The 13,684-nt window shown below is 58.4% G+C and overlaps 1 protein-coding gene across 8 annotated transcripts in view; it reads right to left on the bottom strand.

Annotated features, from left to right (window-relative positions):
• Nucleotides 1-13,684, bottom strand: part of KDM4B (lysine demethylase 4B) — a 117,324-nt gene that overhangs the window by 88,204 nt on the left and 15,436 nt on the right. For all 8 annotated transcript variants that reach the window (XR_011540746.1, XR_011540745.1, XM_070622684.1 and 5 more), the window contains exon 2: nucleotides 1,775-1,872. The gene's annotated coding sequence lies outside the window, so the exon portion shown is untranslated. The remainder of the gene's footprint in view (nucleotides 1-1,774; nucleotides 1,873-13,684) is intronic.

Here is a 13,684-nt window from a genome sequence, read left to right as displayed (position 1 = left end):
GAGGACTCTGATCTCTTGACTGCCCGGGGCCTTCTGGAGAAGGAGCCCACAGTCTCATTCACTTCCGTCTACCACACGCCCCCCAAGAATGTTCTCGCACCTTCCCGTCCCCGCGCGCAGTTTCTTCAGCTCCCAAATGGGCTGACGGAGGGAGGTGGAAAGCCAGGAGGACCTCCGCGCTCTTGGTGGGCTGCTGGAAAGTCAAGTGCACAGGGCGAGGTTTGTACTCAGATGCACCGCGCTGACCGGGTGCAAAGAGAACGACCGACTTCAGAGCACTGACCGCCTCATAACAAAGCGCGAGCTCTGAGGACAAAGGCCGTTCCCGAGAAGGCACGGTCAGAACGGGCCAGTTCCAAACCGGTCCATCCAGCCCGTGCCAGGAACAAGCCCTTGGCCTCGACCAGGGATGGCACACCTTTTCTGGACCAGACTACACAGTAAATATTTTCAGCTTTGCAGGCCGCACAGTCTCTGTCGCAACCACACGGCTGCACCACGGCGAAGGGGAAGCTGCCAGAGAGGACGCGTAAAGGAGGGCATGGGGCCGTGTGACAATAAAACTTTATCGACAAATCAGACCGCGGGCCGGATGGCTCCATGAGCCTTGGTCTGCCGGCCCTGGACCCAGATACCTCGAGTCTACTCCTTAAGGAATAAAAGCTCGCTCCACCCCTTCCAAAGGGGCCCGGGCTCCACTGCCCCGCTCCCTGAGTTCCTAATCGGGACAGAAGAGACGAGGCCGCATTCAGGTCCGCATTTGGCCCTCATAAGCCACATGGCCTCAGACAGGAGCCTTCGTCTGAGATCAACGTTGCGCTCGAGGCAGCCTTTCTTGGCTACCAGGAGCAGCCAACGTGGATAGCCAGGGGCATGCGGGACGGCTCACCCACACTGACCAAGTCGCCCCACCCCGTGGGTGCGAGCCAGGAGGTGACTGTTATTCCCTCTCTTCTTATGAGGAATCACCCTGGGCCACCATCAGAGGTGAAACCCTCTGTCCCCAATTTGTTATAAGAGAGCAGGAGAGGGGCCGGCCCGGTGGTGCAGCGGTTAAGGGTGCACGTTCCACTTCAGTGGCCCGGGGTTCGCTGGTTCGGATCCCGGGTGCGGACATGGCACCACTTGGCACGCCATGCTGTGGTAGGCGTCCCACATATAAAGTAGAGGAAGATGGGCACAGACGTTAGCTCAGGGCCAGTCTTCCTCAGCAAAAAGAGGAGGATTGGCGGCAGATCTTAGCTCAGGGCTAGTCTTCCTCAGCAAAAAACCAAAAAACAAAAAAGAAGAGGGCAGGAGAAGGAAGACACCAGAAACTGGGGAATGGGGCTTTTTTTAACAGCACTCTAGCAAGAATCCTCTGTTTTTACAGGCATCCCCCCACGTCACTGGTCACCACTTCCTAGGCAGCATGGGGAGGGTGCGTATGCCCCTCAGTGAGCCCAGAAGTGGCGTCCCACCCAGGGCCTGATGCACACGACACAGACAGCACAGCCTGTCCTGGGTGATCCCCGTGTCACCTGAAACACACAGCAGTTCTCAGGGCTTCTAGAAAGGAGGGACAGACGCTGAAGGGCGAGTGTGCGGACTGGGGAAGACCCATCCAGCAGAACGGCCCCCACATGGGTCCAGGCTCTCTGTCTAAGGGCATGTGGACCCTGGACACCCCAGGAACTCATAACCAAACGGGTCCAGCTCCTCCCACCGCGTGCAGGCCTGACGGCCAGCCAGGGACGAGGCTGCGGCCACCCGGGCCCGGGGCCCACGTACTTACTTCAAAGTTCCTGGTGTGGCCGGGTAGCCGAGGCTGCGATGAGAGATGCTCCAGGAACCGGCGGAGGCTTCTGTCGGGTTCCAGCAATGGGGATGGCTCTAAAATGCACAAGATAAACCCCATTAACTAAACGGACCGCCCGCTTCAGTCTTAATCCCGAACCACACGCCCCTCCAAGCAGGAATGGTGTGTGGATAAAGCCACACCATGGCCACATTTACCCCCAGGAGGCAGAGGGCACAGGTGGAGGGTGTGGCAGGGGCTGCGCAGACCCCACCGAGGCAGGGTCCTGACCGGTGCATTTACAGTTGCGCACAAGGACATTCCAACACTTGCTGAATGGACGCAGGACAAGACTCCAAACTTTGGGTGTGGCCCCAGGACCTTTGACAATGCAGGCTGCTGTCACCCCAACTCGCCCACCCTCCCCGGCCACATCTCCCCACAGCTCTGCAGACACCTGGACTCCTGGCAGGAGGGGTCTACCCGACCCTGCTCTGCCTCGGCGTCTTTGCAGGTGCCATGCTGGACCTGAGCGGCCCCCTGGGCCTGACCCTCTAGGCAGGCAGCTTGCCCCTCAGGACCCCGGCCTCATTGAACTCGGTCCCGCACGCTGTCTCCAGTTCACCAGGAGCTTTAAACAGCACAAGTTTCACAAACGCCCTCACAACAGAAAACGCACACTGACATTTTTTATCTTACTTTAATCTAGTTTTTAAAATTCCTGGGCACGACCATTAAATCAATTTCACTCTTTTTTGGGGGGGGGGAAGACTAGCCCTGAGCTAACTGCTGCCAATCCTCCTCTTTTTGCTAAGGAAGACTGGCCCTGAGCTAAGATCCCTGACCATCTTCCTCTACTTTCTATGTGGGACGCCCACCACAGCATGGCGTGCCAAGTAGTGCCACGTCCACACCCGGGACCCGAACCGGCCAACCCCGGGCCGCCAAAGCAGAATGTGCGCACTTAACCGCTGCACCACCGGGCCGGCCCCAATTTCACTGTCTTTTTTCTTTTTTTTTTTTCCGATTTCATTGTCTTTTAACAGATCGCAAGCCCTGGGCCGAAAGATGACCCTGAGCTGTGGGGTCACCGGCCCTCAGGCGGCGCACATCTCCTGGACCAGGTGCCCCGCCGACGGCTCCCGACCCGGCTGCACCCAGCCCGCTCCACAGCCCTGCCAGCACCTGATGTCGGTCAGAGCTGACGTCTGAGCATCTGATGCCTCCGGAATCGCTCCATGTCACTGTGGCCGGCAGAGTAACAGCCCCCAAGGACGTCCCCATCCTAATCCCCATTGTCTGTGACCACATGCTCCTCCACGGCAAACGGGACCGTGCAGATGGGATTAAGCCAAGGACCCAGAGACGGGATGACCCTGGATTCCCGGGGCCCAAGGTCATCCGAGGGTCCTGAGCAGAGGGAGGTGGGAGGATCAGAGGCCGAGATGGAGACGCTGCGCTGCTGGCCGTGCGGACGGAGGAAGGGGCCCCAAGCCCAGGACGCGGCGCCTCTGGAAGCTGGAGGAGGCGGGACACGCTCCTCCCCTGGGCCTCCGGGACCCGCCCTGCCCGCCCCGGGTTTAGCCCCATGAGAACTGTGTGGACTTCCGGCCTCTGGAACTGCGAGATAGCAGACGTGTCGTTCTAAGTCACTAACCCATGGTCGTCTGTGACGGCAGCAAAGGGAGCGGATATGGCAGCCGCAAGGAGCATTGCCCTGATCTTGGGGCGCCGGGGGTCTTTCCACTCCCACTGGCTGCGAGGCCTCCGCCGTGAGCTGCTGCCTGTCCTTCATTCACGTCCCAACGGGATCACATGAGTCCCTTGTCACTTGTCACCGTCCGTTTGTCTACCCCGCAGGACATGGGCCACCCCCACCAGCACGGGGTCTGCAGGGCAGAGAGACCACCAGAGCCTGTGGTTCTCTGCTGGACGGACCCCAGTCTGCCACCGCCATGGCTGCTGGGCCACCGAGACCACGGGGCCTCCTGCCCTCACCTCTGGGGATGACGGCACTGACCCCCAGGCCGGGAAGCTGGAGGCTCCGGGCTGAGGTCAAGGCCAGTTCTCCGTCCGCCCTGAGCCACATCCACAGTGGATGGGGGGCCAGGCTCGCGGCCTGCACGGCTCCTCCAGGGGCTGCAGGCCCCCCACAGCCAGCCAAGCACCACCTGGGGCTCTGGGATGCCAGGCCTGGCCTCACACCCGGCCACGGGCCCACATGGCGCACGGCAGCCAGGGCTGAGGGTTGAGAGAGCCCCATGTGGCTGCGACGAGGGACTTCCTTCCATAGGGCAGCACGGAAGAGGGGAGGAGGAACATTACGGTGTAGACACCAGACCACACATCTCAGCCAGGGGACCAAGAAGACGTCACCGGGGTCGGTCTCGGTGGCGGCAGAACCCTGGGACGAACGGGCGAGGGGGGCCCTTCACTCCGGGGCCCTCCTGGAACCCACCGCCCCAGCCACCACGAGGAAACCCAGGCAAACCCCGACTGAGGGGCTTTCTCCAGAGTCCTGTCCCGGCTCCTCCAGACCGTCGAGGTCACCAGAACCAGGAAGGTCTGAGAAACCGGCCCATCCCACGGAGCTCGGAGATGCGACACTCACACGTCACATGGGATCCTGGGGCAGAAAGGGGCGTCGGGGACACGGAGGGGACAGAAGGTCCAGGCAGGCTGGGTTTGGCGCCCACCTCGCCGCGGCCCCAGGAAGTCTGGGCGCTGAGAACGGGGCTGGGGGAGAGCGCAGTGGTGGCCAGAGCACCTGACACGGACGCCCCCGGAGGGCACGCTCCGGCCACTTCTCCCTAAAGAGGCACAGACAGACCCGCAGACGCCGGCCAAGGGTGCTGCCGGCAGCGCGGGCCGAGCAGCCCCTCCTCCACCCAGCAAAGGGCTGCCAGTGGGGCTGGGAGGGAAGGGAACAGACCAGGCATAGAGCCGGCCGCCCCTGAACCTGAGGAAGCAGGACCTGCACCAGCTGGGACACCTCTGGGGACCCCACGAGTGTGGCCTCCCCCGGCCCCCTGGTCCTAGCCGCTCGCGGCCGCCAAGGCAGGGCTGACCCCCGGGGTAGGTGGGGCATGGAGGCTGGGCCCACGGCAGACCACACCGCCCTCTCTCGCCCTGGAGCTGGGCCCAGGCTCCCAGAGACGGAGGGCTGACTGTGCGTCCTCCGGGCTGCAGAGGGAGAAGCCCCCGCTGCACCTCGGTCACCTGCCCCAGGAGGGCTCAGCGCCCCCTCTGCCCACCCCTCCCCAGCCACGTGCGTCTCCTGCAGCCCAGCCCCCCGCAGGGCTTCCCTGTGCCCCTCACAGGACGGGGGGCCACCCCAGGCCTCAGAAGGACCCACTGACTTCAACACTATACAGCCCCATCAGTCTGAACTCGTGGGTTTTTGAAAAAGTACATCTACAGACAGCTGGACACAGAAGTAAACGCAGACGCACACGTGTGCCCAGGCCGGCATCCACATTTCCAAGCTCTGTCCACCGAGAGCGGCGACACCCCCGGGGCCGAGCGTACCGGCCCCGGGTCACGGCTTGCACCCGGGCTCCGGGAACAGGGTGCAGGGAAGTCACAGACGCACCCGAGCATCTTGAGGGGGTGAGAGGACGTGGACGTGCAGGAAGGACAAGGAGCCAGCAGTGACTGGAGCAAGGACAACACGGGCGACATGGTAACAGCGACAGTCTCAGGCTGTAACCCCCGGGAGAAAACAAGCGCACGAGGTCTTCGCGGAGACGACGTTAAAGAGGGGACGTGACCGGGGGAGAACGGCTGTTCCCACGAGGCGTTCAGACACTAAGAAGCAGTGAGCAAATTCAAGGCCCCCAGAAGACAACACAGGAACGAGAGTTGTGGGAACGACCCACAGGCCACAGTCTGGGGACAAACGGGCCATCTGCACAGTGTCAACGTCCCAAAGGGAAACAGGTCCCTTCCAGGGGAGGCTCCCAGCAGGGCCCCCGTCACCAAGGGATTGAGGGGACACAGGCGATGAGACCCAGTGACACGCTGCCCGGGGAGGTCACAGCATCGCCTAGGGTGGCCACCCAGAGACACGGCCTCCGTCTCGTCTTGCCAGGACATTGGGCAAAGCCAAGCAGAGGGACTTTCTGCAAAACCCCCAACTGCTGCTCTCCGGAAGCGTCAAGGTCGTGACCCGCAAGGAAAGACCGAGAAACGGTCCCAGCCCGGAGGCGGCTGAGGAGCCAGGACGGCCGATCACCATGTGGGGTCCCTGGTGGGTCCTGGGGCAGAAGAGGGACGTGAGTGGGACATGAGTGGAATCCCAATAAAACCCGCAGTTTGGGAAATGTCACTCCTGCTGTCCCTGGCTCGCTGTGGGTCCCCCCTCTGCGGTTCTGTTCTGTGCTGGCACCAGAGGAAGGATGCTGGAAGGTACACGGGGACGCTCTGTGCCGTCTCTGCGACACTTCAATGAGTCTAAAATTATTTCAAAATAAAAAGTCAAAAAAAAAAAAAAAAGACGCATCCCCCACCGCCATCCTCCGGAGCTCAGCTCGCGGCTGCCGCCGGAAGAAGGCTCAGGCCGTGAGCAGAGCCAAACCGGGAGGGAAAGGAAAAGCGGGTTGACCCCACTCCACAGCCCGTTTCCGGATGGATTAAAGACCCAGCCGGGCGCAGGCGCGTTCCAGCCCTTTCTGTCGGAAAGCTTTCTCCCTGGACACCGCGTGGGGCCGCGGCAACGAGCACAGCCCCGGCTGTGGGACCGGGGGCACGTTCCCAACCTCTGGGCCTCAGTTTCCCCATCTGTAAAGTGGGGGTCATCACGTGAATGCCCTGCTTGTGAGGTCGGGGGGTAGATAAGGGGACAGACAGACAGCGCTTAAAGGAGACCCCCACACCGCACATGGTAAACCCGCAATCCAGGGCAGCCATCGCAGGCCGACCCTGGAGTGGCTCACGGGAGCAAAGAAGGCAGATGCGACAACACACCGGGTGGCAAGACGCCCTCGCCCATCCCGGCTCCCAGGGGCACGTGGACCTTGCTGAAGGGCCATCTGGCACCGTCTCTTTTTTAAAAAATACCCTCCCTACCTCCCCCGAAGCCGGCAACTCACAGGTGTGGATGCTCAGCCACTGACTCATCCTCGGGCCCCGGAGCCCCAAACGTGGCCAACGACCGGGCACCCGGCCGTGGGAGGTGGGCTGACAACCAGACTCCCGAGGGAGCACAGGGACCAGGAAGCTTCCAGCCGGATCTCGTGGACTGTGAGACCTGGGGGAGCAGCCTGCCAGGCTCTGAGGGCCACACGGCACCAATCGCCTCGCCGAGGACCAGGACACGGGCCCGTGTCTCTCTGAGGGTGACCTCTACTGGGGGCTGCAGGACCACAGGGCAGGGCAGAGGGGACCACGGGCATCGCGGTGCTTGGCCAACCAGGCAGCCATTCAAGAAAAGGCAAAGTCAGGTCCACACCCAAAGTGTTCGCAACAATGAACTCCACGCAGACAAGGGGTCCACACGTGAAGGATGGAGTCGTACGAGGACTAGAAAAAACACAGTGAATTCCTCTTCAAGCTCAGGGTAGGAAAAGCTTTCTAACTATGACCCAAGATCCAAAGGCAATGAAAGAAAAGAGTCAGAAATTTGAGGATATCGAATTTTTTTTAAAATACTTTCTACAGGGCAAGAAAACCAAAACTATAAAAAAGGCAAAATACAACTAGAAAACTGAGAGAAAATATCTGGAGTACATACCACAAAGGGTTCATCTCCCTAATGTATATTAAAATTTTAAAAGTTAAGGGAAGAGGGTCAAAAATCCAATTGAAAAATGAGTGAAAAGCATAAACAGATAATTCACAGAACATATATAAAAATGACCTTTAATCTACTATGGAAAGGAGAATAGGGTATCCTCAGAAAAGTAAGGATAGATCTACCATATGATCCAGCTATCCCACTGCTGGGTATTTATCCAAAGAACTTGAAAACACAAAGGCATAAAGATACGTGCACCCCTGTGTTCATCACAGCATTATTCACAATAGCCAAGACATGGAAGCAACCTAGGTGCCCATCAAGGGACGAATGGATAAAGAAGATGTGGTTATTTATACACCATGGAATACTACTCAGCCATAAAAAAGGATGAAATCTGGCCGTTTGTGACAACATGGATGGACCTTGAGGGTATTATGCTGAGTGAAATAGGCCAGAGGGAGAAAGTCGAATACTGTATGATTTCACTCATAAGTAGAAGATAAAAACTACGACAAACACACACATAGCAACAAAGATTGGATTGGTGGTTACCAGAGGGGAAGCGGGAAGGGGGGAGGGCAAAAGGGGTGATTAGACTCACATGCAAGTGGATGGACTATAATTAGTTTTTGGGTGGTGAATATGACGTAATCCACACAGAAATAGAAATGTATCACGATGTACATCCGAAAGTTATATAACGTTGTAAACCAATGTTACCGCGATAAAGAAAAAAGAAAAGACTTAAAATGGCCTTTAACCTACTAAACGGTGTTCAACCTCACTCATCATTTCGGAAATGCTAATGGCAGCCACACCGAGGTCCCATTTCTCACCTCTCAGAGTGGCAAACACGTTTACAACAGAACGGTGGGCCCTGCGTGAGGCCGTGGGGACCACGCTGCACGTGGGAGGGGACCCAGCCTGCCCTCTGGAAGGGCGCTTGGCAGAGGCTAAGGAGACACACGTGCGCACCTCTCGACCCGGCCTCCCCTTCCAGAATCCACCCTGAGGACACCGCCAACACCACGAGCACATTTGCCACAGCACCATCCGCACCTGCAGACACGGCACACAAGCCGACAGCCTCACATGGGGGAGGCTCGATTAACGGGGCTGCGCCCCTGGAGCCGCCACCGGGGACCCCTCTGCACAGTCCTGCCCTGGGACCGGCTCACGTCCCACTTACTGAAGAAGGAACCAGCGAGCGAGTGAATGAATGAACGAATGAAATCAACCAGAGTCGGGGAAATCCTACTGCAACCTCCAAACAGAAACAAACAAGCGCGCGGTACTTCAGGTAAACAAACCACCACACCAGACGGGGAAAAGGAAGACCCGGCCCAGTCAGTGTGAAACACGTTCCGGAACCGCGGCCTCGGAAACAAAGGTAAATGTGACTTCTGCTTCCTCTACCGTGGGTGACAGGCGGGTTCTCGCTGACCCAGAAGGGGCTACGAAAGAGGACGGGGAGCCTGCGGGCGGGGCTGGAGTGAGCGTCGGTGTGAACTCGCAGAAAGCTGGAAGCGGGAACGGACGCGGATGTCTGGGTGCACGTATGATACACGCACGCGCACACACACACTAACGTGTGCACGTGTGGATGTCTTCACACGTCTGTGTCCCAGCCCTGGCCTGGGGACAAAGACACCCCACCGCCATGAGCACATGGCCCCAGCCCCGGGTTTCTACGCGGCACCGTCCACAGGAAGCACCAGGCCCGTTGGCCCAGTGGTCACCCCAGAGCGGGGCAGGGAGAGGTCGCGACGGGAAGACCACACTGTGTCTGAAAGTCAGGAGGTGCCACAGCGGCAGGGACACACCAAGAGGACACGAGGAGCCTGACTGACTGATGGGCCTTCCCTCTGGATAAATTGGGGACCACGGGGAAACCGAAAGTCTGATGGTAGCAACGGATGACAACCTCCTGGTGGGGCAAGGACGCGGCGGCCACAGCGACAAAGGTAACAAACGGGGAAGAAGACAGCGGCTCCTCGCAGCAGGAGGCGAACAAACGAAAGCAGGACGACGGACTCAGACAATCGGCACGCTGCCGCTGGCACAAGGGGGACGGCCGGGGAGTGACGGGGTTCCCGGGCCGCAAGTCCCTCCCCATGAGAAACCCATAAACATGAGCGGTAAACTCGTGACTCTAAGGCAGGGAGACCTGGCGGATGCCGCCCAACCAAGGGGTGGAGGTCGGCATCACCAGAAACGGGACAAACGGGCCCATGGGCCTCCGGACACGAGGCACCGAGCAGGACACGAGATGGCTGCTGGGATGTTCCCACCGGCGGTGCACCCGGAGCCGGACAGCGAGGGACCACAGACGGAGCCACATGGGCGACAGCCGGGGGGAGGGCTGGCCACACGCTGCAAGATGTCAGTGCGAGCTGCAGAGACAGATGCAGACCGTCCGGAGTCGAAGAAACGAAAGCAACGTGACAACCGGGCGTGACTCGCGATCCGGGTTCTCTTCTGAGGGTTCGGAGAATTCACGCCCTGATTCCGCCAGGCAGGTGGGAGAGCGCCTTGTCTGGAAGAAGTGAACACGGAAAGACTCGGAGGTGAAGGGGCCTCCCGTCCGCAGCCCTCGAACAGCCCAGGAAGGAAGGCAGAGAGAGAGGAGGGGCAAAAGCCGATGAGGACGGGTCAGCATCCAGGGACCGGGCAGAGCGATCTAGGGATCCCTCGTGTTATTCTGGCAACTTCTCTGTAAATCTGAAGTCAGGTCTCCAAAAGCTTTTATTAAAAAAAAAATTAAAAGGAAGTACTTGGATTAGAAAAATAGAAACAAAAGGGCAGCGCCTGGGCGAGGGGCCAGGGGCCCGGGAAGGATGCAGGAGCGTCAGGGACGAGGAGAGCAGGGCCTGCCAGCCCCCCACATCCTCTCGGCTCTGCGGGGTCAGGGAAGCAGCAGGGGCGCAGGCCACCTGTCCCCCTGGCCCACAGCCCCGGGCAAGGGCCGGAGCCGCGTAGAGAGAGGGGCGGACGGCGGCAGCCTCGGGGCCCCCAAGCAAACGCCCACCCAGCCGTAAGGCCACCCGAGCAGACGCTCCCAACTCCAGTGCGTGCTTCATACCTACACTCGGGCCTTAGATATTCCATAATTAACCATTTACAGGCACAGCCATTAACCAAAGCATCTTCCCATGTCTCTGCAAATGCGCCTTGTGGTTTTGCGCAGGCCCTGGGGGTGGGGCCGGAGCTGTGGGGGCGGATGACGTACCTGCACACACGTTCTGTGCCCGGACAGGACCCCCCTCCCCACTCACGGCCCAGGTGACCCTGGACAGGGCCACTGGCCTCCCTGTGCATCCTCCTCCCTCTAGACGATGCCCAGGGGCTGCCCTGGGGGCAGAGGGGACAGAAAGGACCGAAAACCCCACGACAGGAGCACAGTTCAGCCACACGCAGGCACGGCTCCAACTACACGCCGACACATCTGGTCAGCCCCCCAACCCAGGACGCTGGTGCTGTTGTCACAGCCCACTTCACAGATGAGGAAACTGAGGCACAGGGCAGTGAGGGGACATGCCCGAGGGCACACAGTTGGCAACAGGGGAGCCAAGCTCCTGACTCTGTCCTAACCACTAGGCTCACCAGCCCAGGCAGGCCGGCGGGCAGACGTGGGGGTGCGGACAGCTCTGTCCCTGCCTTGCGCTCCGGAGTGCAGGTCTCTAAAAAACCCACGGAAGCACGTGGAGAAAAGCGAGGGGCAAGGTTTTCACAGTCTCCGGGAGGGGAGACCCCTCTAAGGAGGTCACGAGCCCAGGAGCCATAAGGGAAAGATAAATTTGGTAATAAACTTTAAAATATGCTATGTAACAACACATCCAAAACAAAGCCGAAGATAAATGGGAAACTGAGAAAAAAAACTGCGTAACATGAAAGGGTGCTGATGGCGCTAATACAGGAAGGTTCTTACACAACACGGTTGTCAACCAGAGACGATGCTGACTGGCCCTGTCTGGGGACGTCTGTGGGTGTCACACTGGGGGGGCTCCTGGCATCGGGTGGGTGGGGCCAGGGACGCTACTTAGCGCCCCCCAACGCCCAGGACAGCCGCCCACAGCTGAGAATGATCCGGTCAAAGATACCAACAGTGCTGAGTGTGAGAAACCCTGTCACAAGTCAAGAAAAAAAAAATAAATAAACGCCCCAATTTAACAAGTGGGCGATGGCTCTGAACTGGCAATTCAAAAAAGCAGTGACCAGGAGGTGACAGATGAAAGGAGGGACAGAAACGGGGCCGTCACCAGTATGTCCACTGTCATGGGAGCATCAACCCAGACCACCTTTCTGGGGACAACTGAGTGACACGCTTTAAAATACAAAGCTGTCCGGGCTCCCAGCGACCACACTCACGGGAGGCCCCCTCGGGGAGACGGCAGAAGGATGCTCCCCACTGCGCTGTTTAGAGAGAGCAATACAACCAATCTGAGCCCCGGTTAACAAAGGATGGGTGAGAAGATGACACACACCCCCACACAGACGAAGGAGCAGGCGGGCTGTGACACAGAAAGACCTCGGCCTGACACCCAGCGATGGCGGGGAGAGGCTGCGTCAAGACGCCAAGAAGGGCTCTCTGTGGGTCGCAGGGTCTGGGGAGATCTGTGACTCGCATTGACCGACAATACGCACGTTATCACTTTTCTAACAAAAGAGCCTCGAAGGCTGTGTCTGGGACAAGAGGCCTTGTCCCCCATCGGGGTAGATGGGAGCGGATCTCAGGGGAAAGAGGTAACACAGCCCAGGATCAAACCATCACCACACGCTTATGGCACCCACTCCGCACCTCATCCAAATTCAAAACACTGAGCCAAACTGGAAGCCTCGTACGCGGCTGGCAGGAGGGTAAAATGGCGCAGCCACTGTGGACAACAATTTGGCAGTTTCTTAACGCGTTTGACACGGAGTTTCCATCTGACCCAGCAATGACACTCAGAGACGTCCACCCAAGGGAAATGAAAACATGTCCATACAAACACATGCACATGGGTGTTCATATTACGCCTTATAGGCATTATTCATAACAGCCAAAGAGGAGAAACAGCCCAAATGTCCATCAATGGATGAATAAACACAGCATGGTCCATCCACACCCTGGAATATTACGCAGCCATGAAAAGGAAGGAAATTCTGTCGCCGGCTCCAACGTGGAGGGACCTGGAGGACGTGATGCTCAGTGACATGAGCGAGATGGAAAAGGACAAACACTGTGTGATTGTACTTATATGAAATGTCCGGAACAGGCAAATTCACAGACAAAGCAGAGGAGTGGTTGTGAGGGGCTGGGGGAGTGGCTGTTTAACAGATATGAGGTTTCCTTCCGGGGTGACGAAAAAGTTCAGATCGTGATAATGGCTGCAGGACTCTGTAAATATACTGATAACCAATGAATTGTCCACTTTAAGAGGTGAATTGTACAGATGTGAATTATACTTAATAAATCTGCTCTTTTTTAAAAAAAGTACCAAGCCAGAGAATAACAGCACGAGAGCCCCCCAAAGTTTGATCAAGACTTCAATGCAGCTTTGAAGCTTCAACTACATGAGTCCAGAAGCCCGTGGCTGCCCACGTGGCTGGTGAGCTGGGGTGCCCGCTGTGTCTGCCCCGTGCCATCCTCGCTGCCACCCTCATGCTGCCCTCCCCGGCCCTCGTGGAAAGGGTCAGTGTCAACACCAGGTTCACAGCCCACCGCCCTGCCGGCCTCCCACACATCTCTCGAGGCGCGTCTGGGGCTTTCTGGTACCAAGGACGCCTTAAAGCGCAAAGCCCTGCCCCCAAGTGGGCGTGACACACTGACCCAGATTTGCAATCCTGTGGCAGGATCAGTCAGCTTAGATGGGGCAAAGGAGAGAAAAAGGGGCCAAAACCACAGAGAGGGGGTGACAGCACTGAGGGCCTTCCCCCGCCTGCGCCTGAGATGGGTGAGCCTCGCCAGCACTCCGGGTTGTCACAGGTCCCAGGAGGGGACAGGCTCACGTCACCAAAAGGGAGGTGGAACGGACAAACGAGGGGCACCGTTCCAGCAAACGCACACATCAGCACCCTTGAAAAACTCAAGCCATTTAATTGATCGGGTTTAATCCTGATTAAACAGGGTCAAACGGCACCAGCACAGATTTGCTTCAAATAACACAGGGAATTGAAAGTACACTCTGAGA

The sequence above is a fragment of the Equus przewalskii genome, chromosome 6 (genome assembly GCF_037783145.1).
Source record: "Equus przewalskii isolate Varuska chromosome 6, EquPr2, whole genome shotgun sequence".
Taxonomy (NCBI): Eukaryota; Metazoa; Chordata; class Mammalia; order Perissodactyla; family Equidae; genus Equus; species Equus przewalskii.
Note: the sequence above shows the minus strand (reverse complement) of the source record. Positions and strands in the feature narration are given on the sequence as shown.